The following is a 27,547-nucleotide window of genomic DNA, read 5'->3' on the forward strand; positions in this document are numbered from 1 at the left end:
ATTTTATTTATATGATTGAGGGACCTGCAGAATGCAGAGGCTCCGATTATCTATAAAACATTAAAAACTTGACCAATCCCCCCTCTTGATCAGATGACACATTTTATTTAGCCATATCAGCCTTTTATTACAAACCATTAAATACAACATTCACAAGAAAACAAGTTTAATGCATATAATGCAGTCAATGTATAACAAATAAACCAACCTCTTGCCCGGTCTAAGGTCTTTGAAGGCTTATATACTCACGACTAACCAGTTGTATCTGCCACCCAATCAAGGGCCCCCAGCTGCAACTACACCAGTTCAGGGACAATTGACCACTAGGGATGGGCGAACGTTTCGGCCCAAGTATGATTCGGGCCGAACTTTGGTTGTTCAGACATTTGGCGAACATCCAACAATATGTGGTGTTCGTGGCAAATTCGAAAGCTGTGGAACACCGTTAAAGTGGGACAATAACATGAAAAAAGTGCTCATTTTAAAGCCTTATATGCAAGTTATTGTCATAAAAAGTGTTTAGGGACCCAGGTTCTCAGGTTCTGCCCCAGGGGACATATATCAATGCAATTTTTTTTTAAAAACTCTTGTTTTTACGGGAGTAGTGATTTTAATAATGCTTAGCGTGCAACAATAAAAATGAAATATTCCTTTAAATATTGTGCCGGGGGGGGGGGGGGGTCTATAGTATGCCTGTAAAGTGTAATGCTTTTTTCCCCTGTTTAGAACAGTACCACAGAAAAATGACATTTCTAAAGGAAAAAAGTAATCTAAAACTGATCCCAGCTGTAATGAATTGTCGGGTCTTGACAATATAGATAAACTCATTGAAAAAAGCGACATAAACAGATGACTCCGCCCCCCCTCTGATGTCTCGTGATGTCAGAGGAAAGCATGGTGACCCATTTACATCATTGAGTGTCCCCACCCTCATAAGACCATTATAAGAAACCAAAATGAATGCCACACTTGCAAGTCCTCACGTGGATCCCGCTCCAGCCGAATATAAGGATGTGGCGTCTTAATGACAGCTGTAGCAGCCGCCAGTCATCTACAAAAAATGTGGCCCACGGGCATACTGCAACAAGCAACATTCAACTTGCCAAAGAAAGATTGCAAAGCACGAAGTTGAATTTTTTTGCATTGCCTGGTGGCAGAAACCGTCCCCTTCAGATCTTCAAGTTTGTCCAAAGGCAAACGCCATTCCATCGCCATGGTGTCGATGACAATACTCAGAAACCACAACTCAGTGGCCATGCCCTCTGTCTTGTCAAGGGCCAATGGTACACCAAAAAACTGGAAAACATGTTGGACTGTGGCCAAAGGTGAGGCATAGATAGTTCTTCCAGCAGGCCCTATGCACAAGAAATCATCGAAGTCATGGATGACTGAATTAAGCCCGTAAGCATCCCAAACCGCCCATTCCCAAAAAGGAAATAAACAATTCATACAATGAACAAGAAATTACACAGCCCATTGGTAAACATCAATCAACAAAATTCTGCCCTTGCCATTTGCAACCCCACAGATGGCAACAACAAGGATGTACCGGCAACAAACTAAAGGCCGCTGCAATATCAGTCTTGGTCAACAACGTACCTTTACCAAACCTAGGAACCCACGACACTGCCATATTAAAAGAAGTATAGGACAGCATGCTCCAGATCAGTGGCATCATTCACTGAACCCACTTTAGGATGTGACAAGCTATAAATGAGGTGTAAATTACTTGATTATTTTTCGTGGATAATACCAAAAGGGGAAATACTGGTGGCGAATCAAAAGGGCCAGCCATGTGACCCACAGTAACAAAGCACAAGTTTTCCTGCAAATGACCACTGAATGTAAACGAGTTGAATGCAAGCTATCTACCATAGGAGGAACAACCAACAACTAGCACGGTATCAGAAAAAGCCTAAGCCCTTGTACACACGGTCGGAGAATCCGTCGGAATGTGTCCTATCGGACCATGTGGTCGGATAATACGACTGTGTATGGTATGCATCGGACTGATTCCGTCAGAATATCCGTCGGACCCAATTTTCCAACATGTTGGAAATATTTCCCGACCAACTGGGCCGATCGGACATACTCCGATCATGTGTAGAGAATTTTGATCGGACCAAGTGCCACGCATGCTCAGATCAAATTCCTACATCAAAGCTATTGGCTACTAGCCTGAATGTAGTCCCATCGTAACGAAATTACGTCATCACGTTCTGAAAGATCTGATTTTTTCGCCAACTTTGTCCGACCGTGTGTATGCAACAGTTTTGGACAAAATCCGACGGACATAATCCGACGGATTTGGTTGTGGAAATCTCGACTGTGTGTACAGGGGCTAAGAGAAACCCAGCTGCAACACACAAGCTGCCTCCCTGTTAGAATAAAGCTTTAGGAAAGACACCATCTTTTCTACCTTCACTGCTGTATTCCCTCTTTGCAGCATCACCTCCTTTTCCTTGCTTGAAGCATCTGGACAGCGCATGAGACCCTCCACACCATGAACAGTCATGACGGAAACAGCACGCAGTGCCAAACTTGAAAGATCTGGCACTGAATTGCCAACATAACCCCGTGATTTGCGGTCGGTTGTGAAGATGCTGCCGCACCCTCAGCCCCACCCTGAAAGGAAGGAACCCGAACTCTATAGAGATGACATAAGTTTCATCCAGAGAATTATGTTTTTGTGGTCCCACCGTAAAGAAGGCCGGACTGCCTCACGCTGACGAAATTGCGCGTCATAGCGAAACCAAGCAACCCCACCATAGATTTTCTGTGTTTCATGACGATAGAGTCCAGATAGCAAAAAATAAAAAAGGGGGAGGCAATTCTCAGGGGCCTTTTCCTCAATGACACTAGCTAAAATTGCATATGCCTGCAACCAGTTTGAGAACATATGGGGAATCAACTGATACCGATTTATTGCTCCTTCTGACTTTCATCTGGTCTAATTTTAAAGTTAATTTTCTCCAATGGCAACAAAGAAAAAATTCCACATACTCACCCTTCCATATATGCTCCTTCACTTCCTGTTTCAGATGCGCACTCAAAGGCCCTTCAAAACACACATACACATTGCATTATTACAGGATTTGCCAGACGTATACCATCAACCCCGGCGACTCCTTTGTCAGGTGCCTTGTCGTTTCAAAGCCTTACCGGCTGTAGTTACTGCAGGTGCCATCAGCCATTGACCGGAGGGATCTGATGATCCCAAACAAGAGGGCGAGCTATGGAACCCTGACCGCCTGACCACTGACACTGGAGGTGGCAGCTTGTGCTGTGGACCACACAGCTACAAGAGAGGAAGAAACCCCAAATGTCACCCCAGCTTAACAGCGAGCCAGCACCTTCCTAAGACCTGCTAACAGGGTGTGTATGACAGCATACGTGCCAGGGGCCGCCACCAAAAAAGAGACTGAGGACCCAGCACTGTCCCCCAAATCTCAAGCCACCCCCACATTGCCCCGACCCCTGTCAACTAAGCTCCCCGGAGCCCCCTTGAACAAAGAGAATAAGAACAAGAGGACATGAAACAAAAGGCTCATCTGCTGCAGATCTGGATGTGCAGCGTGCGGGAGTTCACCATCTTCAGAGCCACTGAGCACCCCTTCAGACTGGCTCTGTTCACCAACCAATGCTGTCACTCTCCCTTCAGCAGACTCAGGGTGCAGTTGCAGGCCCCAGAGCCCGACGGGCATCCACTGATGTCAGCAGCCGCAGCCACCCAGGAACCCCAGGTGCTCCCTTTCCTACTCCTATGCTGGGCTCTGTGAGGGATGGAAGAAGCCTCACCAGCCAATATCTAGCTCCTTCCATCCATGGTGCACACTCTGCTATGCCAGGACATGAGGAAAGCTATCACCCACGTTTTCTATCACTGAGGGCATGGCCACTCCTGGAACCTGGCTAGCACCCATGCCGGGTCACACTAGACACAGGCAGGGAGCCTGTATAGCCAGATGCACCATCCACACTGCGAGGTGCGAGGGCCCTGTGTGAGGGCCATTTGTTTGCCGCAGACAGGGATATCTCCTGACTCGCACACCAGGGGAAGCAGGCATGCGCTTAGCTGGTAGGGTCAGAGGGTCCCTTGAAGGGGCTCCCAGAATGGCACTGAACCTGAGATGTCCCCTCAGGAATAAAGCTCTCAGAAGGCCTAGACCTCCTAGCAGGTGGGTGACTAGAAGAGGGCCCAGGAAAGACCTGCCTGGGCTCCTGCAATAAGTCTGATAATTTGTCTTGTAGTTTTTCTTGTAGCCACCCAGGGCTTCTGGCCACAGACGCAGCTCTAAGCTGGGACAGCATGTTGTCCAAGTCACCCACCTTTTGTTCTTCCTAAAGGTGAAGTCCAGGAACAAAGAAGAAAACTGCCTGATGCTGTGATCCTCACCTCCTCTTTACCCACTACAGGACATACCCTCTGCCTTGAACTCTTCAGTCTGCTAATCAGCCTGCATCATATCAAAATCACCCACTAATACTATGCCTCTTATGCAGGTCCCAGTCATGCTGGCCCCCCTCCTAGTTTCACACAGCCCCTGGCCATTTACTTTAAGCAAAGCAGAATTTTGTAGAGTTTACAGTTTTTAAATAGTTATTTGGCTAAACTAAAGCTAATTTCAATGAAAAAAATGCTTAGTAGTAATATCAGTGTTGTTCATAAATACAGTATGTACAATTTTTGTGTGATTTGGTATCTTATATTATGTTTCAATAGGAGATCTGCATCCACTTTGTGAGTGTGACATTCCAACAGTAAGCAGCTGACTCATTTCCAGTCCATACCTAATGGTTATCTAGCATTTACAGGAGTATGCTAAAAGTAAAAGAAAATGCCAGAGCAGTCATGTTTTTTTATGACAGTTAATCAGATTCTTTCTTCCATTTTTAAATTTGCAGCAGGAAAATGACCAGTACAGTTTGATTAGTTTCTGTTGGCAATCCTTCTATGTTTCCTTTACGAGACTACCATTGCTTGGAGATAAAATCTGAAATAGCATGAAAAAGAGCAGACAATTCTCTCTGATTGCCAGTCCAATTAAAGAGAAATTGTCACCAAGAAAATAACAGTTGAAAAAGAGAGATCTCCTGCATACTTCTGAAATCGTATTGTATGACAGTGTATCTGTAATCCCAAACTGAGCTTGCCTGTTTTAAACAATGCTTTACCTCCATCATCTAGGCACAGAGCAATATCAAGACTTTCTGACTTTACCAGTTATGGAACAGACAGGAAAGTCTGGCAAAGAATGTAGAAGCAGGTACTGTAAAGTGCCTGATGCACAGCACCAGCCTGCTTGCTTTAATACATATTACAGGTTTACTTTAAAGTGGAGTTCTGCCTGAAAAAAAAATAAGAGTCAACAGCTACAAACATTACAGCTGCTGACTTTTAAAATAAGGCCATCTAACTGTCCAGGGCGCCCGTGATGTCCTCACCCAAAGCCGACCCGTCCCTCGGCTCTGGTTGGAGGCGCCGGCATTAGTAGTAAGGGAATCGGGAAGTGAAGCCTTGCGGCTTCACAGCCTGGTTCCCTACTGCGCATGAGTGAGTCACTCTGCGCATTTTGAGTGGTCCCTGCTGTTTTCCGGGACATGTGTGTCACCCAGCATGGGGGAACAGAGGAGGGGCCGGACATGGCGGCAGCGATCTTTCACTGGAAGTGGCACTAAGTACCTGTAGACAGGCATCTGCTCCCCTTCCCCCCAAAAGGTGCCAAATGAGATGCCAGAGGGGGGGGGGGGGGATCTGGACAGCAGAAGTTCAATTTTTGGGTGGAACTCCGCTTTAAATTTGCTGATTGTCCACTTCTAATTACTCAGCAAGAACAGTATGACTATAAAAAGGAAAAGCGATTTATACATTGCTTCAGCCTACTCTACAACACTTTGAGCTTTTCAGATTTTTTTCAGTGTTACCTTGTTTTCATTATATCAGCTTAGTAATTCAAGGGCACACAAGTGTCACAAAAGAGCTTAAAGCAGGAAGTCAAGCTTTATCATGACTGTGGTGAGATACATAAAATATCATTGAGATATGCTTTCACTACCACCTCCACACTTTCCATTAGTGGGGGGGAAAAATACAGAAAACACATAATAAACTGTCTCCAACCACAAACAAACAACTGTGTGTCATTCTGAAAACATGTCTTACCATCTGATGGCTACAATTTGCAAATCATTAAGCCCATAATTGTTATCCACTTACTTATTAACAATTCAGAAAGGATGAAAATTTACTAGCGTGTTTTATAAAGGGAATCTGCACCAATTCCAAGCCAGAAGCATAAAGGAGCAATGTTGAGATGTACGGTATATCAATTGAATGCAGTATACAAAAGAACACTCCCTTTTGTTTTTATTTGTATTTTCTCAGTCATAAAGCTGTCCTACTTCCTATACACGCTGTAGTGTTTAAAACTGAAATGAACATGAAGATAAATGTATCAAGATTAGGGATGAGCCGAACCCCCCCTGGTTCGGTTCGCACCAGAACTTTCGTACGGACCGAAAATTTGTGCGAACCCCATTGAAGTCTATGGGACTTGAACGTTCGAAATAAAAAGTGCTAATTGTAATGGCTAATATGCAAGATATTGTCCTAAAAAGGGTTTGGGGACCTGGCTCCTGCCCCAGGGGACATGGGTCAATGCTAAAATGTTTTTAAAAACTTCAGTTTTTTCGGGAGAACTGATTTTAATGACGATTAAAGTGACAAAAAGTGAAATATTCCTTTAAATATTGTGCCTGGGGGTGTCTCTAGTATGCCTGTGAAGTGCCACGTGTTTCCCGTGTTTAGAACAGTCCCTGCACAAAATGACATTTAACGGAAAAAAAAGTCATTTAAAACTGCTTGCAGTTTAAATGTAATATCTGGTTCCGGAAATATGGATGAAAATCATTGAGAAAAATGGCATAGGTAGCCCCCCCTGCCCATTACCAGACCCTTTGGGTCTTGTACAGATATTAAGGGGAACCCGTACCCATATTAAAAAAAGGAAAGGCGTGGGGCCCCCAGGCCCTATATACTCAGAACAGGAGTATACAGGTGGTGCAAACAAGACAGAGACTGTGTAGGTTTGTTGTGTTAAGTAGAATCTGTTTGTAATTTTGAACTGGTACATTTTTAAAGTGTAGCTCCAGTCAAAAAATCTATGTTTAAGCTTTTAGGAAAACACAGGGAAGGGTTATCACCCCTGTATAATTTGTTTTGCCGTCCATCTTTTTTCCTCTCACTTCCTGTTGTCTCCTTCCATTTGCAAGTAGGAGACGTTTGTAAGTTGGATGTTTGAAAGTAGGGGCCTGCCCTATATGCTCTGCAGAAATAAGGGCCTAAGGTGTTGGTGTTGCCACAACACTGTAAGCCCTCAAAGTGACTCTTGCTGGAGCAGCCGGAGGTGGTGGAAAAAAACCATTCTGCCACGTCCGGCTGGAAAAAAAACACTGATCACAATGAAGTAAAATAAATTGAGTATTTATAGTATATATATATATATATATATATATATATATATATATATATATATATATATATATATATATATATTTATGGTCCAGAGCCCTCAGACCGATACGGATAAGGATGACAAACAAGGTTAACATAAACTCGCTTACTTGAAATGGACCTGAAAGTGTGCCCTGGTCTAACGTACGGTATGCCAAAATAAGGGGGCATACCTTAAAATGAAATGAATATGAAATGGGTGAAATGAGTACTCACTTGAGGAGTATGCTTAGAGAAATGCCCTGATAAAGGGGATGGGTGGGCGGGTATCGCGCACCGGAACCGACGAGGAAGACGGGCGGACGGCTGGTTATATATTCCACCGGGCTCCTCCCATAATTTCAGGCCACCATACTGGCCTTTCTATTTATGGTCCAGAGCCCTCAGACCGATACGGATAAGGATGACAAACAAGGTTAACATAAACTCGCTTACTTGAAATGGACCTGAAAGTGTGCCCTGGTCTAACGTACGGTATGCCAAAATAAGGGGGCAAAACATCCAGGTAGGGGTTGCACTTTATTGAATCAAGACTGTCACTGGGTGAGTTTGACAAAGGCCTGGGCCATCTCTATTTGCAGATTGGGTATGTAACGGGCAAAACAGGAGGACTTCCATCTACCCAATTTCTTGATAACATGGACCGGGACCCCTTGGCGGGAGGCTGTAGAAGCTGCTTCGATACGGAATGAATGTCCGGAGTAGTGAGCAGGATTGAGGTGAAAGATGCCCAGGAGTATCCTGACATGCTCCATGCACTGGGCTGCGTTGAGAGGTTTTGTGTGAAAAGGCAGAAGCGGGCCAGTTCCTGGTTGGTTGGCCAAAAGGGGCAACAAGCGGATGAGAACAGTGGCCGGGCACCAGCGGTTGTTGGTTTTATAGAAGTGTATGTCCATACCCGAGCCAAGCTGCTGCGTCTTGGAGACTGCTAAGTGTAAGATGAAATGGTCTTCGTATCGGACCAGGTGGTGCTTGTACAGCATGCGTGCTGTGAGGCTACTACAAGTAAACTGGCTTGGCCGTAAGAAGCCGTAGAAGGCCAGGTGTATGGCTGCTTGTAAATGCCACTCATGTGGAGACCGAAAGGTGAAGTGGCCAGGATATCTGACATAGTTCTATCACGTCTCCTGTGAAAGGCGGTGGTTTGGTGCCGGCCATCGGCTGGCGCTTCTGGACACTGCGCATAACAGCCCGAACGGTGTGGTAAGAAAATAAGGAGGGTACGGTAGGGTCCTGGAGGGACGTGAAATGTTGTACACCGGTCAGGTATAGCCGGATCGTATTAACGGATAACACCAACTGCGAGTGGCAGTAGGAAATGAAGGCTACGACTTGCTTGACACGGGACGTCACTGTGCTATGATACGTGATGAAGCGGTTAAAGGCCCTCCAGGCTGACTGATAGGCCTTGAGGGTATTGCGGGAAAGGGAGTGATCGATAAGTTGGGTAGCCGCTAGGAGGCGAGGGGCTAATCCAGGGTTAGTTGAGACCAGTCCGGGATAGCTGCTGATGTTGGTCCGGCTCCGGGTACCTGATCGGAAAAGAGACAAGGTTAAAGCGGGAGAGGGCGTCCGCTGCCTGATTGAACTTACCGTGGATAAAGGAACAATGGATGTTGAACTGAAACAACAACAAGAGCTGGACCAGTTGACGTAGGAAGGACATAATCAACAGAGAGGACGCCTTGGCGCAGCCAGGAATTGCCAGTAACTGGGGAGGCCGGGGAGCTGCGAGCCGGAGGTGGCCAAAAAACAGCCGCAAGCCCGTGGAGGCCGCTGCGTCGGTCATCACCTGGGGTGAAAGGGAAGACACGGAGGGAATGAACAGGGAGACGCCATTCCCAGACGATAGGAATTCCTCCCGCATAGCAAGGACTGCTATTGCCGCGGGATCCAGGCTGAGGACTTGCTCTGGATCCTGTGAGAGGGACAGTAAGACCAATAGGCGTGACACAAGGCGCGACCCTGAGGGATGATGCGCATAGCGAACTCAACATGCCGTGTAGGGACTGTAGGTGTCTTTTGGACGACTAGACTGGAGAATATGAGAGGATATAATATGCCCCTAAAGATGGCAGTTGTGATGGCGAGCGTTTGCCGTTGGCTATGGGCTGATGCCTCTGGATGCCTCGTGGTGGGGATCTTGCTGTATGGGCCGTAACGACAGCTGGCTCTCCGTGCACTGTAAGGATAAGAAATGCTGAACGCTGGCTAGAAATAGCCTGGGCGTGCTACAGGAAGAAGCCAGTTGCGTGTGACAACATGATCCTGGTGCGGGACGGAAGCTGAACTCAACTGTCCTAAGGAAGAGACGGATAGACAGACAACAGTGAGTGGTTTGTAAGAAAAGCCACAGGAGACGAGTGGCCAATTAAGTGCTGCTGAAAATGACGTGTAGCCAGTTTGTGTGCCACTGAGAACGTGCTTGCCAACGAATGATTGCAAGAAGTTATGCTAAGTCGCGAGCCTTGGCATGACTAAAAGTTGTGTTTAAACATGTGCTTGCGACAATTGCCCGGGAGTTTGTCACTGGAGATGTATACGTAGTGACTGTGAGCAATTCGTGTTACCGCATGTGCACTGCGAAGACTACAGGAGTTGTGCTTGAATGCATGTTCGGATGCGTGCTTGCGATGATTGCAAGATGTTACCCAGGATGCGTGCTTGCCACGACTGCAAGATGTTATGCTAGGATGCGTGCCTGCAACTAATGCAAGGAGTTGTGCCAGGACACGTGCCTGCAACGACTGCAAGGAATTATGGTAGGCTTCATGAGTAGCCAGGCCGGAAAAGACAGAAGTCCATCCGGTCCAACCAAATCAAAATAAATAAGGTATCACACAACCCGACACACCCAATTCTACGGCCGCAGCTGATCCAGAGGAAGGCAAAAAAAACCCCAACAGAGCATAGGCCAATTTGCTACAGCCGGGGAAAAAATTCCTTCCTGACCCCTCGAGAGGCAATCGGATTTTTCCCTGGATCAACTATACCTATAAATATAAGTACCCCGTAATACAACGTACATTTAGGAAGGTATCCAGGTTTTCCCTAAAGCAATCTATTGAGCAAGCCAGAAGTGCCTGCCAGCAATGATTGCAACAAGTTGTGCCTGGACACCTGCTTGCAACGATTGCAAGAGGTCTATGCTCGAATGCGTGCTTGCCATGATTGCAAGAGGACTATGCTCGAATGCGTGCTTGTAATGAGTGCAAGAGGTCTATGCTCGAATGCGTGCTTGCAATGATCGCCAGAGGTCTATGCTCGAATGCGTGCATGCAACGATTGCAAGAGGTCTATGCTTGAATGCATGCTTGTAATGAGTGTAAGAGGTCTATGCTCGAATGCGTGCTTGTAATGATCGCGAGAGGTCTATGCTCGAATGCGTGCTTGCAGCGATTGCAAGAGGTCTACGCCCGAATGCGTGCTTGTAATGATTGCAAGAGGTCTATGCTCGAATGCGTGCTTGCAATGATTGCAAGAGGTCTATGCTCGAATGCGTGCTTGCAACGATTGCAAGAGGTCTATGCTCGAATGCGTGCTAGTAATAAGTGCAAGAGGTCTATGCTCGAATGCGTGCTTGTAATGATTGCGAGAAGTCTATGTCTGGATGCGTGCTTGCAACGATTGCGAGAAGTCTACGCTTGGATGTGTGTTTGCAACGATTGCAAGAAGTCTACGCTTGTATGTGGAGAAAACAGCGAGACACGCCTAAACAAAGCTGTGTTTTCCCTTTTGAGGCAATCTATAATGAAATGAGGCCGAGGAGCAAGGCCCCCGGCAGGCATCAAAACATTGAAGAATCAACTGGACCCAAGCCGGGAAGCGGTATGTGACAGTGAAATGAGAGAACCTGCCATGACAGAGATCCGGATCGCCATGCCACAACTTGCGACCGAGCACGAAACGGATTCTGGAGCATGTACTGAAATGAGGCCATTCCTGGGGCACGCCGAGACGAATTTGGTACACAGATGTGACTATTCGTACCGGAACGTGATAGGTGAAATGAAATGAAAAACCCATGACAAAGACAAGAATCAGAGGACGAGCCCTTGAACCAAACAGATGAATCCTGTCTTTGGAGCATGTACTGAAATGAGGCGTAGCAGCTGGGCACACCAGAACGAATCGGTGCATAAGGAATGCGACAGGATTCGAATTGGAGCGTAATAAGTGACAGAAATGATATGCCATGACAGAGACAAGATTCAACGACTGGACTGATGGTTACAACAAAGAATCCGTCTCTGGAGCATGTACTGAAATGAGGCGTAGCAGCTGGGCACACCAAAATGAATCGGTGCATAAAAGAATGCGACAGGATTCGAATTGGAGTGTAATAAGTGACAGAAATGATATCCCATGACAGAGACCGGATTCAACGACTGGACTGCAGGTTACGAAAAAAGAATCCGTCTCTGGAGCATGTACCGAAATGAGGCGTAGCAGCTGGGCACACCAGGACGAATCGGTGCATAGAAGAATGCGACAGGATTCGAATTGGAGCGTAATAAGTGACAGAAATGGTATGCCATGACAAAGACAAGAATCAGGGACCGTGCGTGAACCTGCGAGTGACTCAGTCTCTGGAGCATGTACAGAAATGAGGCCGAACCCTGGGGCACTTCAAAGCGAATCGGTGCACCAGAGGTGCGACAGGATTCGCGCCGGAGCGCGGCTAGTGACAGAAATGATTTGAAACGGTAGAAATGAGTGGGACTGAAATGACTTGAAATGCGATGAAATGAGATACATAACACAACTGCATGAATGATGAGATATATTCGAACTGGAGCAGACCAACCGATACGTGCGGACTGCTTGCTTTGTCGTAACAAGCAGTCGGCTGTGAGTCGAACGATTCGACCGATACTAATAGAAATGCTCGGGGAGTCGAACGGTTTCGAATGTCGTACCTGCGAATGAATCGCCTGACGTGGCGTGATCGACCGAAGGTGATAACGACTACATCGACAGTAGAAACAGTGACATGAGTACGAGAGCCACAGTAAAACATCCGAGCGGTTCGTGAGTTCCGGGAATGTTGATGGGACATCGTAATACATGAACCGAAAAGGGGGTGCCGAAGCCCTACCTGCGACAGCCGGCCCGACGTGTAACGACAAATTCGATGGGTAAGACGACACTCCGACGGCGAAACCCACGGACGCTGATGAACGGGAAGACGGTCAAGACGGAGACGAACAACGCGGGAACTCACGAACGGGCTCACTGCGTCTGGTCTAGGATAGTCGGCCCTTGATATCTGACGTATCAGGTATCGCGCACCGGAACCGACGAGGAAGACGGGCGGATGGCTGGTTATATATTCCACCGGGCTCCTCCCATAATTTCAGGCCACCATACTGGCCTTTCTATATATATATATATATACACAATAAAATGTAACATTTACTAAAGTATCAAAAATTAAACAACAGTTATTTGACATAAGCATGTGTTCATATTCAACTTCTGTTCATTCTACTCTGTGGCTAAGAGGAAAAAAAAAACTTTTTTCTTTTCACCTATCACCCTAGAAAAAACATTGCAGGTGACTGGCAATTAGAAATTATTTGTGACAGTGGCCTGCTGTGAACAATTAGCAAACAATGATGATGGAGACTGAAGAGTGATATCAGAATCTTCTTCTACGTTTATTGTAATAGTGGGCCGGTGCAAAACAAGGTATGACAGGCACTAGAAACCAAAACACACTGACAATGCCACTGACTGATATCTAATATGGGTTTAAGGCAGACCCCCTATAATGGCATTCTCATTCAAACAGCCAGACTCAGATGTCTTCTTGTGAAATGTATCAAAAATTGATGACCCATTTTCCCAATAGCACATGGACACATGGATCACAGTGGTGTATACTGCAGGATAGATGTAACAAAAACAAGTAAAAAATGCCACATGATTTCCAACATAAATGAATTACTGGCAATCACCTAAATACAACTAGGACTAAGAAAATATGCCTTGGTTTGATTCATGAATTGGTTTGATGAGCCCCACGTGAAGTCAGCAAAACCGTGAGTTAGAATTGAACTGCATTGAAGTCTATGGGGAGGCAAATTAGGTGGTGAATCTCAATAATCAATTCTGACCATTTTCAAGGCTAATAGAAAAGATATAATAAAAAGGGGAGCTGGGCACTGCCATTGAAGACATTTAACATTTATCAAGAAAATTAAAAAAACAAACAACAAAAAAACTGTGCAGCAGAGATGGGGTTCTCCTTTTATTTCTGCTTTGAGGGAGAAATTAAAAAAACATCATTTAAATTACATGCTTAAGAGAAGCCTTTACAGAACAGTGCGATTTTCACAGACAGAAATAATGACACCTTATTCTGGAATTACATCTTTTTGAGGTTTAATCGGTTTTTTTTGCCTTTTTCATTATTGCTTGGCTTAAATATAGCAGCAGCAACCCTAATCTGATTAATTTCATTTTGAAAAAAGGCGTTTTGTAATTTTTGGAATTAGCAGTCACATCAAATCTAAAAGCTATAGGAAAGTTTACTCCTAAAAAATAAATCTAAAGCCCTCAACTTTGTTCAAATTGGCCAGGGGCAAAACAGTGTAGGTTCCTGCTCACACCAAGTTGTTCAGATCATTTTTTAGAGTTTTAATGCTAACTCTGTCATTTTTTTTTCAACTCTCGGGTCTTGGGATCACTTTTCTTGGAATCACTGTTCACTTTTCTTTTTTTTTTTTTTTTTTCCAAAGATTTTTATTGTTTTCCGAAAAAACAACATACAGGAAAGAAAAGTGACATCCTAGAACTGATAAACAGAACAATGAGTAGGTCAATAGTACAGGCGAACAAACAGTATGAAACATCTCGTTGGAAGCATAGATATCCACAATATAAGTTTATCCTCTCAAAATACCAGACATATTGAGGGCGATCCTTAAGTGCATGAGGAGGATAGAGAAAAGAAAAAGAAAAAAAAAAAAAAAGAAAAGAAGAAACATGTATAGCTCCCTTATCAATGATAAAGGAATAGGGTACAACAATGAGCACAATGTGAGAGTACCAGTACCAGGTAGACAAAATCAGGCAAAGGAAAGAGTTGAATTAGGGAAGGAATGGGGGTAAATAGATAGATAGCAAAATAGATAGATAGATAGATAGATAGAGGGTGGGTATACGTCTAGGAAGATTATGATATATAAGGCTTGCGGAGGGGGGGGGGGGGGGGGGGAGGAAGGGGAGAAGAGTAAGAGAGAATGGGGGGGAGAGAGTTACAGGGAAGGGTAAGGGTGAGACTAGATTCTTCAACTGAGTGAGTAGGCATGGTAGGATTATAGGTAGGGTTATAAGTAAGTACTCCGCCACTCGCCGTCTGTAGGTCTTGAGTAATTGGAAGCGATCTTCTGGAAGGTCATAAAATAGAAGTGACGTTACAATAGATGTTAGTAAACAGTTCCAAATGAAAAGGGTCTAGGGAATAGAAGGTCATATCGGTTCTTATTAAGATATGGTGAATTAGGTAGAGGGTTGTGTCAGACGGTGAAAGTCATCAGTGGTTCTGAAGTGTTGCCAGGGGGCCCATTTCGAGGCATATTTAGTCGGTGTGTCATTATTAATGTGAATGAGTTCCTCCAGTTGTGCTATTTTATCTACTCTCCGGAGCCATTCTTTGATGGAGGGAACAGTAGAAGACTTCCAATGGATTGGGATGCATTGCTTGGCTGCACTGATTAAATGGAGTGTGAGAGATTTACGGTAAGATGTCCTAAGGGACTCTTCATGGTGCAAGAGATATAGAGCTGGTTGAAAGGGCAATGTTGTACCTGTAATTTTGTTAATTAGCAGATGTGTGTTTTGCCAAAAAGGTTGGATGGCCGAGCAGAGCCACCATAGGTGTAAAAGAGTGCCGCGTTGATTTTGGCATCTCCAACACTTATCAGAAACTTGGGCATCCCAGGAGTGAATCAGAGCGGGGGTTCTATACCAACGGCATTGAAGTTTGAACCCGTTTTCCTGGGTAGACACATTTAGAGTGCCTTTATGAATACGTAAAAAAATGTTTTCCCAGTCTTCACTAGAAATGGAGAGATCAAGGTCTTTCTCCCAGGCCTTGCAAGCCAAAGAGTCCCCGGGAATAAATCCTTGGTATAAAAGGGAATGGGTTAAGGATATGAGATGTGTCAAAGGTGTGGTGGAAGAACATAGTTTCTCAAAGGGGGTCAGAGGTCTGGTACAGTCCGATTGTTTGTTACTACAATGAAGGTAATGTCGAATCTGTTGGAAGGTCCACATGGGAATAGGAGGCATTTTCACGTCAGCGGCCAATTGTTGAGCTGTTAACAATCGACCGTTTTTGTAGAAGGATGATATCTGTAGTGGTGCTTGTGTCCAATGTTTGAGAAGAAAGGATTCGTGCATACCCGGGGGAAAGTCTGGGTTCATCTTGAGTGGGGTCAGTGGACCAGGTGTGGATGAAATATCATCCTTAGTACAGGCAGTAAGGAAGCAGAGTAATGTCGGGGCAATGAGTGGATGGGATTTGATTATGGGGGGAACGTGTCTGCGTTGGATCCAGGGAAGAGAGTGGAGAGGAGAGTCTACGAAGGATGCTTCTAAGTTGACCCAGTCTTTATACGGTGAATGAATGTTCCAATCAATTATTCTCGTCAGATGGGTAGCTTTGTAATAACTGGAAATATCTGGGAGGCCTATACCACCTTTACTCTTGGGTAAGGAGAGTTGGAGATAACTGATTCTTGGTCTATGCATGCCCCAGAGAAACTTTGAACAGGTCTGCCTGTATGATTTAAAGAAGGCTAATGGGAGTTTTATTGGTACTGCCTGTAAGAGGTACAACATGCGAGGGAGAATATTCATTTTTAAAATGGAAGCTCTGCCAAACCAGGAGAAAATTGGCTTGTCCCATTGTTTTAGGTCCCTTATAATCTTGTGTAGGGTGGGTATATAGTTTTTGCTATAGAGATCGTTCAGGTTTTTTGTAAGTTGTACACCCAGGTAAGTGATAGCATCATCAGTCCAATTGAAGGGGAAATTAAGTTTACATTGGTCTGTCGTGGTACTGGGTAGGGATATGTTGAGGGCGTAGGATTTATTAAAATGTATTTTTAGGTTGGACAATCTATTGAATAGCTCAAACGATTTCAAGAGGGATGGGAGCGTGATCAGGGGGTTGGTCAGGAACAACAAGATATCGTCCGCATAGGCGGCAATTTTGTATTCTCTTAGTTTGGATCTAATTCCAGTGATATCTTGATTTCGTCTCAAATGGTTCAAAAATGGTTCCAGGGTGAGGACATAAAGGATAGGGGACAGGGGGCAACCCTGTCTGGTTCCGTTTCGTATGGAGAAGGCATTCGATAGGGTATTGTTTACTCTTATTTTCGCTCTCGGGGAAATATACAAAGCGTTAATGAAGCGTAGCAGACGAGGACCCAAGCCAATGGATTGCAGAACAGAATGCATGTAATCCCATGCAACCCTATCGAATGCCTTCTCCGCGTCGAGTGATAGAAAGAAGCCCTTCTGTCCAGTGGTATTGATTAAGTGGTGCAAATTGATAGCTTTGGTCGTATTGTCCCGTGCCTCACGGCCCGGGACAAATCCTACTTGATCAGGAGAAATTAGTGTAGGGATGAGCGGGAGAAGTCTGTTGGCTATAATTTTGGAAAACAATTTCAAGTCGGCGTTGAGTAGTGATATGGGTCGGTAATTACCGGTCTTAGTCGGGTCTTTGTCTCCTTTCGGAATGACTACAATGTGAGCCTCTAACATGTCCTGGTGAAGGGGTGTGGCGTCAGATATGGAGTTAAAGGCTCTCCTAAAGGGGTCTTGGAGGACGTCTGAAAAGGTCTTATAATAGACCGCGGGCAGTCCGTCCGGGCCGGGGCTTTTACCGTTTTTTGTCTGCTTAAGGGCTTTAGCCCATTCTAATGATGTGATAGGACTATCTAGGTCAGAGATAATGTCGGGGTTTTGAATGGACGGGCAAAATTTATCCAAGAAATGTTTTATCGACAGTTGTCTGGAAAGAGCGGCGGACGGGGACATGTCAGATTGTTTGATGTTATAGAGATCAGAGTAGAAGTTTTCAAACTCTTTAGCTATGTCTGTGTTAGAGGTGAGTATTTTACCAGAGGAGGTATGCAGAGAGTGTACGGTGTTTTTTGACTGTTTGGCTCTCAAGGCCCGGGCCAAAAGATGACCACTTTTGTTGCCGAACTCATAGAAGAGTTTCTGGGAGAGCATATATTTTTTCTTAATGGATTTTCCAAGCTCCTCTTGAATGGAGGAGCGAACGTTTTGTAATTCTTGGAGGGTCTGCTCGGCCAACGTACGTTTGTGTGCAGTTTCGAGAGTTTTAAGTTTCGAGTAAAGATCGGATAGATGTCGTTTTCGTTCCCTATTAAATTGAGCGGAAATAGACATCATTTTCCCACGTATTACACTTTTATGTGCGGCCCATTGAGTGATAAAGGATGTGTCTTGCGTATTATTTTCTGTAAAATAGTCATGGAGACATTGTCGGATCTGCGAAGCTCGTTCAATATCAGTCAGGATGTTCGGATCCAGTCTCCAGATATGTGTTCGTTCGTGTAGTATAGGAAAGGTCAAAGTGATCGACGTGGGGTGGTGGTCTGAGAGAACCATGGGCTCAATAGTCGCGTGTGTGAGAAATGGAAGATCCGTCTGAGTCATGAATATATAGTCAATTCTGGAATACCTGTCGTGGGGATTGGAATAAAATGTGTAATCCCTGTCCGTTGGGTGGAGGGTTCTCCAGGAATCATGTAGAAGGAGGTTCTGGAGAGAAAGCTTGATTTGTCTGAGGGCTCTATAGGGGAGGCGGGAGGATCCTGTGGAAGTATCCATTTGGGGATCCAAGGGGACGTTAAAATCACCCCCTAGGATCAGCATACCAGATTGAAACGTCGCCAATTGATTCGTAATCGTCCTAAAGAAAGGGACTTGCGCCGTGTTAGGGCTGTATACGCAGGCTAATGTGATAGGTTTGTTGTGTACTGAACCTCTAAGGAAGACATATCTGCCTTGGTCATCGATTACCGTATCTGTAATATGAAGAGGGATCCTTTTAGAGACTAAGATGGAGACGCCTTTTGTTTTAGAAGTCGGGTTGGTAGAGTGATATCCCATTGGATAATGGTAATTAGAAAATTTGGGAACCGATTGAGAGCAGAAGTGCGTCTCTTGGACGAAAACGACATCTGCTTTCATAGCTTTCATATGAGTTAGAAGTTGAGAGCGCTTTTCAGGGGTGTTTAGACCTTTTGCGTTTAAGGACACTATCTTGAGGGAGTTAGAGTCTGAGTAGCGTCGAATGCTACGAGGGTGCATGATGATGGAGAAGTGGTGGAAGTTGAGGAAGCGTAGACGACGAGTGGCGGAGTCACGAACGGGGTAGCGGGAGAAGGGGTAAGGGAGGGAAGGAAATCACAGAAGGGGGAGGAGGGCTCGAGGTCACACAGAAGATAGAAACAGAAGCAGGTAGGAGGGAGGCAAGTGAGTAGAGTGAGAGAAGAGGGGGGAAAGGGGAAAAAGGGAAAGTTGGGATGAAGTGGGATAAGTACTGGGGTCAGGAGGTCTAATTAGAACCTTCCTGACAGAACACAGAACCAGTTCAGGTCAGGGATATCTCACAGAGATTCCTGTGGTGGAGGGTGATTGGTGGTCGAGCGAGGATGAGCGTGAACTCTATGTCCCTTGAGGTCAAAAAGGGGCTTGGGGGGGATACCCGCAATGCAGGAGCTTGATGTTTTGAAGATGGGGAGTGAAAGGGCAGAAAGGCAGGGCGAAAATATGGAGGCAATTCTTGCTGAGTGTCAAGAATTGTGTATAATTGGGGAGGGGGGATTAGAAAGGATACCGATAGAGTGACTACATAACCCCGGGGTATTAACATCAACATATTCTATACATACAGTAATATCATCAGAGTCTGAAACCTAAACAAGTCAGCAGAGATGAATGGAGAGCAGTATCGGATCTGTATTACATAAGCAGAACGAGAGAACAGTGGGATCGTCACGTAAGCACTTATTCTACCATACAAACAAAACATTAAAAGAGAGAAAAAAGAAAAAAAAAAAAAAAAAGAGAAAAAAAAACATTCTAAAACATTGGTAGGACAAATCCTGAGCGACAACATAGGCATGAGGATAAATAGCTTTGCAGCCAAAGTATTGGCCCGGATTAGACCATCGTCCCCTCCAAAAATGCTAGAGAGGGGATCTCACTAACAGAATGGATTAAATAACGTTAAATATAGTATAACTGTCTGTTATTGCGGCTGCCGGCTATAGAACTAAGCAGAGCTAGAGAAATGGGAGAAAGCACAAGTTAGAACAGGAGTACAATACCTTCACCCGTGGCGTATGTCTCATTATGCAAGCAGGCACTATATAAAAGGAAAAAACAAAAAGGAACACAAAGGAGCAAAAAGATAAAAAATAAAAAATAAAATAGACAAGGGAAATCAGCAAAGGATGGCAAGACAGTCAAAAAGAAGGCGTGCGCATCTGGGATATAGAGTCATTCATGCCATCGTTGATAGTAGGTTGGGGGTATATGTTCCTCAGGTATAGAGCCAGGGTATGAGCCAATGGATGAGGTAGAGGCAGAGGAGCAGAGTGTCACACTAACCAGTGGCGAATGGGCAACAGGTAACATGTCACTGAAGGGGTATGGCAAAGAGGGTGTGAGAAGGGTAGGTATCAGCCAAGAGGAGAAAGGTCTATAGCCGGGTATCGTGTAGAGTACCTGTCAGACATTAATAGCTGGAAGATCCCCCTCTCAGAATACTAACAGGGAGAGGTAACGTGGGGTGGACGGCTCCAAAGTAACAGTAAAACAAACAAAGTGGGAACAAGTCCAAACGTGGTTCAGGTAGTGACGGCACCGGTATACCAAATGCAGCTTACTGTGATCCGAAATACAAGGATGGCAGTCGAAGGACCTTTATGAGCGTCTCGGCTTTCTATGGTCGGGGGAAGCGGTGGGGCTGTGATTGCGTAGGTTGCCCTGGGCCCTTGGGGGAGAGGCGAGGGGGTGAGCTCTCCTGCGCCTGCCGATGTTGAAGTTGCCAGCTTCAGCTATTCCATCCATGGAATCAACTCTGCGGAGCAGGGGAAGGCGGAAGTCGCTATACCAGTCGGGAACTTCCATAGGTGGCAAGTTGAGAGTGTGGCAAAAATGTTCTAAATCCTCAGGGACCCTGAGATTCACAGTATGGCCATTATGTGTAACAGACAGGCAAAGAGGGAATTTCCACCTGTATGGGATTGCACGGGCTCTCAGTAGGTCTAGTATAGGTTTCAATTCCCTCCTTCTCTGCAGGGTGATTGCTGATAGATCCTGAAACAGTTTGATTTCAGTACCTTGATGATGTATCCGACCCCCATTTCTGGCCTTTCTCATTATTTCTTCTTTTAGGAGGTAGTCAGCCACACAGCATATAACATCCCTGGGGGGGTCTGTGTCTCTTCCTCTAGGTCTCAGGGCCCTGTGTATGCGCTCCAGTACAATAGGAGTGTCAGGGGGTCTCTCTAAAAGGCTATTAAAGATGGCCGTGACTGAGTGAGAGAGTTGTGCGGGTTCTATGGATTCTGGAAGACCTCTTACCCTCACATTATGTCTCCGTCCACGGTTGTCGAGGTCTTCCAGATGACGGTTGACATCTCTGAGGTGAATCGCGTGGGATTCAGAGACTTGCTGAACGTGGCAGAGAGTGGTGTCATGGCGGGCTTGCGTCTCCTCAATGTCTTCTACCCTCAGGACCATGGATTGGAAATCGGCGCGTAATTCCGATACTGCAGCCGCCAGGGCCCCTTTAATGTCCGCGGTCATGGCTCGTAGGTCCGCCAAATTGAGAGCCTGAGAGGGTGGTGGATCCGGGGAGTGATCTTGCGGACTGCGGCTTCTGGACCTAAGGGCACTCCTGCTGTGTGGAGATGCCTCGCGGTGCGGTCCGTGCGTGTCAGGCGCCGGGCCTCTAAGCCGCGCCCGGAAGATCTCCGGTATTTGCGGGTTGGTGTGAGCGTCTTGGCCCCTGGAAGAGCGGGGGGTTAAGCCAGAGGGGTTTTGCGACGTGCTCCCCATTGTTTTCGTGGAATGGGTATCCAAGAGAATGATCGCTGGACCTCCGGGAGAGAGAGCTCTAACAACGTGCGTCCATCTTCCTCGGACACCAAGCCACGCCCCCTCACTTTTCTGACTCACCTCTACAACTACAAAATATCACGATTTTGAATGGGTCCTTTTCAATGGAGTGCAGGCCAAGAATGCCCTCTGTCACCCCTGTTTATTTTAGCCTTAGAGCCACTGGTGGAATATATCAAGCAGAACGCAAGCACAAAAGACCTTAATGTGGTATAAAACTGTCCTGCTCACAGATAATATTTTGTTATACATAACCTGGCTGCATGCTTCCCTTCCCAGCCTGTTAGTGCTCCTTTCTAGATTTGTCTCTCTGTCACGCATTCATATAAACCCCTTTAAAATGTAACATCCTGAATGTCACTCTTTCTTGTCTCTCCTAAAGACTCTCTAGATCGCTTTGATAACCACCTCATCCACAGAGATCAAGTTGGCTTTGTCTTTCAATGTCAAGCATTGGATAATGTAAGACATTCTTCTTGATCATCATGCTGGCCAATGGTCTTGAAATTGGTTTGCTCTCACAGGATATGTGCAAGACTTTTGATACTTTATCCTTGATCTCCAATTTTATCCCTGTTTCTTCTAGTTTTAAAGCGGTCCTCCACCCTGAAGTGGAAGTTCCGCTCATCTGATCCCCCCCCCCTCCGGTGCCACAATCGGCACCTTTCAGGGGGGAGGGGGGTGCAGTTACCTGGATAATCCAGGTATCTGCACCCACTTCCGGGACAAGACCACCGCAGACCGCCGCAGATGACCCGCCCCCCCCCCCCGTTGTGTTCTGGGAAACACACAGTTCCCAGGACATAGCAGGGACCAGCAGAGACACGCAGAGCGACTCGCGCATGCGCAGTAGGGAACCGGGCAGTGAAGCCGCAATGCTTCACTTCCCGATTCCCTGACAGAGGATGGGACAGCCGAGTGACAAGTGATTGCTCGTCATCTGCCGCCGACATCGCTGGACCCTGGGACAGGTAAGTGTCAATTTATTAAAAGTCAGCAGCTGCAATATTTGTAGCTGCTGGCTTTTAATATTTTTTTCAAAGGTGCAGAACCACTTTAAAGATGCTGGCAGAACATATCCAGCAGAACACAAACATAAAGTGGTAGGTGTCCATCATAGAACTGCCCTGTTTGCAGATCATATTTTATCATATTTACCTATGCAGGAATATCCCTTCCCAGCCTTTTAGTGCTTTTATTGATTTGCCTCTCTGTAAGGCCTTCACGTAAACCACCTAAAGTCTAATACCCTTTGCCACTCTCCCTAGATTCTTTGAACACATAGTTTCCACTTTCCATTTCTATGAATCTCTATTTTTTTCTATCTAGCTATTACAATCACGCCAATCTACAACTCTCTATAATGTGTAGATGACCACCTCATCCACAAATACAAAGTGGGCTTTGTCAAGGTTTGGATAATGTAAGATGGACAGTTCTTCTTAATCATCTTGCTGGTCAGTAATCTCAGCACTGATCTAGCTCTCACTGGATATGTGCAAGGCTTTTGATACTTTATCCCCACTGCTTGCTTTCACCCTAGTATATCCTAGCTTCAGAGCCACATGTGGAACATAACCAGCAGAATACAAACATAAAACGCCTTGAAGTGACAGGTGTCTATCATAAAACTGCCCTGTTCAAAGATGATGTTTTATTATACATTTCATTTCCCAAACTGTGAGTGCTCCTCTCTAGATTTGCCAGTCAGGCCTTTATGTAAGCTTCTCAAACTCTAACACCCTGATAGTCACCCTTTCCTCACTCTCCCTAGAATTGGACACAGTTCTCATTGCAATGGACCCCTACTCTTTCCTATTAGATATTACAGTCATAGCAACCTACAACACTCTGTATAAAGGAAACCTATCCCCTCTCTTCAAACAACTCAGGGAGATATTGTCTTCCTGGGACCATACATATATCTCCTTATTTGGTCACATTCATATAATCAAAATTAAGTATTTACCTAAACAACTATATCTTTTTTGGATTCTTCCTGTTATAAGCCAAGTCTGAGCATAGCTCAAGGCTCCCATTTTGGAGACAGAACCCTGTCAGATGAGACCTGTGTGTTTCAGCCAAGAAAGACATAGTGTTCCTACTTAAGACTGCACCCAGACAGCTACACAAGTCTGGGGAGACTGAGAAAGCTTAGGTGGCTAGTTAGGGCAGGGTACTGAAGGGAGTCTGTAAGTCTCAAGAGGGAAGAGAGTTGGGGTGTCAGTAAAAACCCTACAGAGAGGCCAGGAGTGGGCTTATACAGCTGAAGTGAGCCACGAAGAGCCAGAAAGTAGGGTCTGAAGACCAGAGACAAGAGCAGCAGCACTGTTGACAAGAAAGCCAGGGGGATGAACATTTTCATTGGCTGCTTGTTTTATGAAGCTGAAATCCTTTTGTGGAAAGTGTGGGTATCTTTATGTGAACTTTTCATTTTGCAATAAACATGGACCATTAAGCCCTTAAATACAGTTCACACTGAACTCACTTAAATGCATTTACAATATGAGCTAAGCAACCCTCATATCACACTGCTCTGTGTTTCTGTCTGATATGGATTATCCTTTAAAGTGGTGGTTGTATGATGATTTTCAATTACATTTACAATAGTAGTTTTTATAATTAGTTGCAATATATATTTTTGTTTCTACCTGCATACCTTGCGTATTTATTTCTGAATATGTCACCTATGCATGTGCCGTATGTTGTATTTCTCCAGCAAGCTGAGACCCTGTCGCTAAAATGCTGTGTCTATGTCGGGGCTGCGTCATTTACTGTCGTCGACGTTAGCCTCGACATCCCGCGATGCTTCATCCTAATTCTTTCCCATTGAGAAGAGGATCCTGGTTACCTTGTGACTCGCTATGTCACAGGGTTGAGGAAATACAGGTGGATTCACTATGCTTCATTTCCGTAGTAACCGGAAACGAAGAAGAGGCTTGGATAATGCTATTACTGCGTACGCTCGGGATTATGGAGAGGAAAATCTACTGCGGGCAGAAATAAAGAATAATACAGATGCGGAAGACCAGATTTGAGATGGCACCAGCTATTAGGAATGAGCCAAACTCATCCGGTTCGGTTTGCAGCAGAACATGCGAACAGGAAAGAAATTAGTTCGAACATGCGAACACCATTAAAGTCTATGGGACACGAACATGAAAAATTTAAAAGTGCTCATTTTAAAGGCTTATATGCAAGTTATTGTCATAAAAAGTGTTTGGGGACCTGGGACCTGCCCCAGGGGACAGGTATAAATGCAGAAAAAGTTTGAAAAACTGCAGTTTTTTTCGGGAGCAGTGATTTTAATAATGCTTAAAGTGAAACAATAAATGTGAAATATTCCTTTAAATTTCATACCTGGGGGGTATCTATAGTATGCCTGTAAAGTGGCACATGTTTCCTGTGTTTAGAACAGTCCGAGAGCAAAATTTAATTTCTAAAGGAAAAAAAAGTAATTTAAAAGTACTCGCAGCTATAATGAATTGTCGGTCCCGGCAATACACATAAAAGTCACTAAATAAAAGGCATGGGATTCCCCCACAGTCAATTACCAGACCCTGAGGGTCTGGTATAAATATTAAGGGGAACCCCGAACCAAAATGTAAGAAATAAATTGCGTGGGGGTCCCCCCAAATTCCATACCAGGCCCTTCAAGTCTGGTATGGATATTAAAGGGAACCCCGTGCCAAAATAAAAAAAAAACGGCGTGTGGGTCCCCCTCAAAATCCATACCAGACCCTTATCTGAGCACACAAACTGGTAGGCCTCAGGAAAAGAGGGGGACACGAGAGAGCGCCCTCCCTCCTTAACCGTACCAGTCCACATGCCCTCAACCTGGGGTGGATGCTTTGGGGTACCCCCAAAACACCTTGTCCCCAGGTTGATGGGGACAAGGGCCTCATCCTCACAACCCTTGCATTGTGGGGGTCTGCGGATGAGGGGCTTATCAGAATCTTGAAGCCCCCTCTAACAAAGGGACCTCCAGATCCCGGCCTGCCCCCTGTGTGAAATGGTAACAGGGTACAAATGTACCCCTACCATTTCACAAAAAAAATGGGAAAATGGTAAAAAAAACACAAGACACGGCTTGGGACAAGTCCTTTATTAAAAAATTTAAAAAAATAAAAGTGTCCCATGAAGTCTATTCATCTTCTTCTTCTCTCGCTCTGACGGAGCAAAAAAGAAAAAAAAAGCCGCCTGACCATGGGAGGCACCCGACGTATGACTCGTCTTTGCTTTGACAGCTCTTTTATAACTGAGGGCACACAATGATGTCGCCGAGTGACCCTGCCCTCCTCTGATGCACGGGGACATCTCTATGGGTTTTCCATAGCATCAGAGGGGGCGGGGGCCATAGGGATTTCCCTGTGCGTGTTTTTGCTTTAACAACTGGTACATAGGCAAGGGCGGGGCCATCCAGATGACCACGTCCCTTTCTGACGTCATATGACATTACATGAAATCAGGGGGGGCAGGATCACCAATTTACGTCACCGGGTGGCCCTGCCGTCAGCTATATTTTTCCTTTTTTTTCTCAGGACGGTGCCGTGATTGAAGATGGATGGACATCGCTGGACACTTTTTTTTTAAATAAAGGAATTGTCCAATACTGTCTCCTGTCATTTTTACTTTTTTGGTGAATGGGTAGGGGTACAATGTACCCCAATACCCATTCACATAGAGGGGGGCCAGAATCTGGGGGCTCCTTGCTAAATGGGGCTTCCAGATTCAGATAAGCCCCCTGCCTGCAGACCCCCACAACCACTGGGCAAGGGGCCCTTGTCCCCATCAACATGGGGACAAGGTGTTTCGGGGGGAACCCCAAAGCACCCTCCCCATGTTGAGGGTGTGTGGCCTGGTATGGTTCAGGAGGGGGGTGCTCTCTCGTCCCCCATTTCCCTGCGACTGGCAGGTTGCGTGCTTGAAAAGGGTCTGGTATGGACTTTTGTTACATTTTGGTGCAGGGTTCCCCTTAATATCCATACCAGACCTGAAGGGCCTGGTAATGGACTGGGGGGGAGGGGGGCGCACACTGTTTTTTTTTCAATGATTTTTATGTGTATTGCCAGAATCCGACAATTCATTACAGCTGCGAGCAGTTTTAAATGACATTTTTTTCCTTTAGAAATGTAATTTTGCTGCTCACATTCATTACACTATGTACGGACGCCATGAGAGGCATGGTGCATTTGGCCATGATTGACTAAGGCACCCTACCACTCATGGCTCTCACAGCAGAGCGCGCTGTGATTGGCCAAAGCATGCAGGTCAGGTGCATGCTTTGGCCAATTAGCAGCCGTCAATGCACTGCAATCTAGCAGAGCATTAACGATCTCACGGTGCATTATGGGTCATTTCTCGGGCACTTGAATTTCCCGCAAATGCCCCATAATGTTCTAAATTCAGTGAAAGGGCGAACACCTGATGTTCGAGTGGAACTTACGTTCCACTCGAACATCGGGCTCATCTCTATTCTCAACATTAGAAATCTCATTAACTTCCTAATGGGAAACTTGGATACGTGTTGTATATTTGGTGGACCTGCCCTCAGGTCTGCCGACTGCCGTCTATGGATCAGGATTTACACTATGATCAACTCCATTCTGTTGATCAAACTAGTCTACAGTGGGTGACTGGGGACAGAGAGAAGGCAATTTAATTAAATACTTTCTTCAGCTCTGTGTATACAAAGGAGCATGGGGTAGCTCATGTCCATAATGGGGATGATATTGACACAGCCCCAAATTATCCACAATGGCTCAAAGATGATATGGTCCAGAAATATTTAGACAGAATAAAAGTGGATAAAGCACCTGGACCAGATGGCATCCACCCACAGATCCTAAA

General features: G+C 45.5%; 1 protein-coding gene across 1 annotated transcript in view; it reads left to right on the forward strand.

Annotated features, from left to right (window-relative positions):
• The window catches only part of LOC143988185 (uncharacterized), a 408,289-nt gene that overhangs the window by 354,645 nt on the left and 26,097 nt on the right, over positions 1-27,547 (forward strand). The window lies entirely within an intron of this gene.

Source organism: Lithobates pipiens, unplaced genomic scaffold (assembly GCF_037356315.1).
Source record: "Lithobates pipiens isolate NorthernLeopardFrog02 unplaced genomic scaffold, aLitPip1_a1.2 Scaffold_18, whole genome shotgun sequence".
Classification (NCBI taxonomy): Eukaryota; Metazoa; Chordata; class Amphibia; order Anura; family Ranidae; genus Lithobates; species Lithobates pipiens.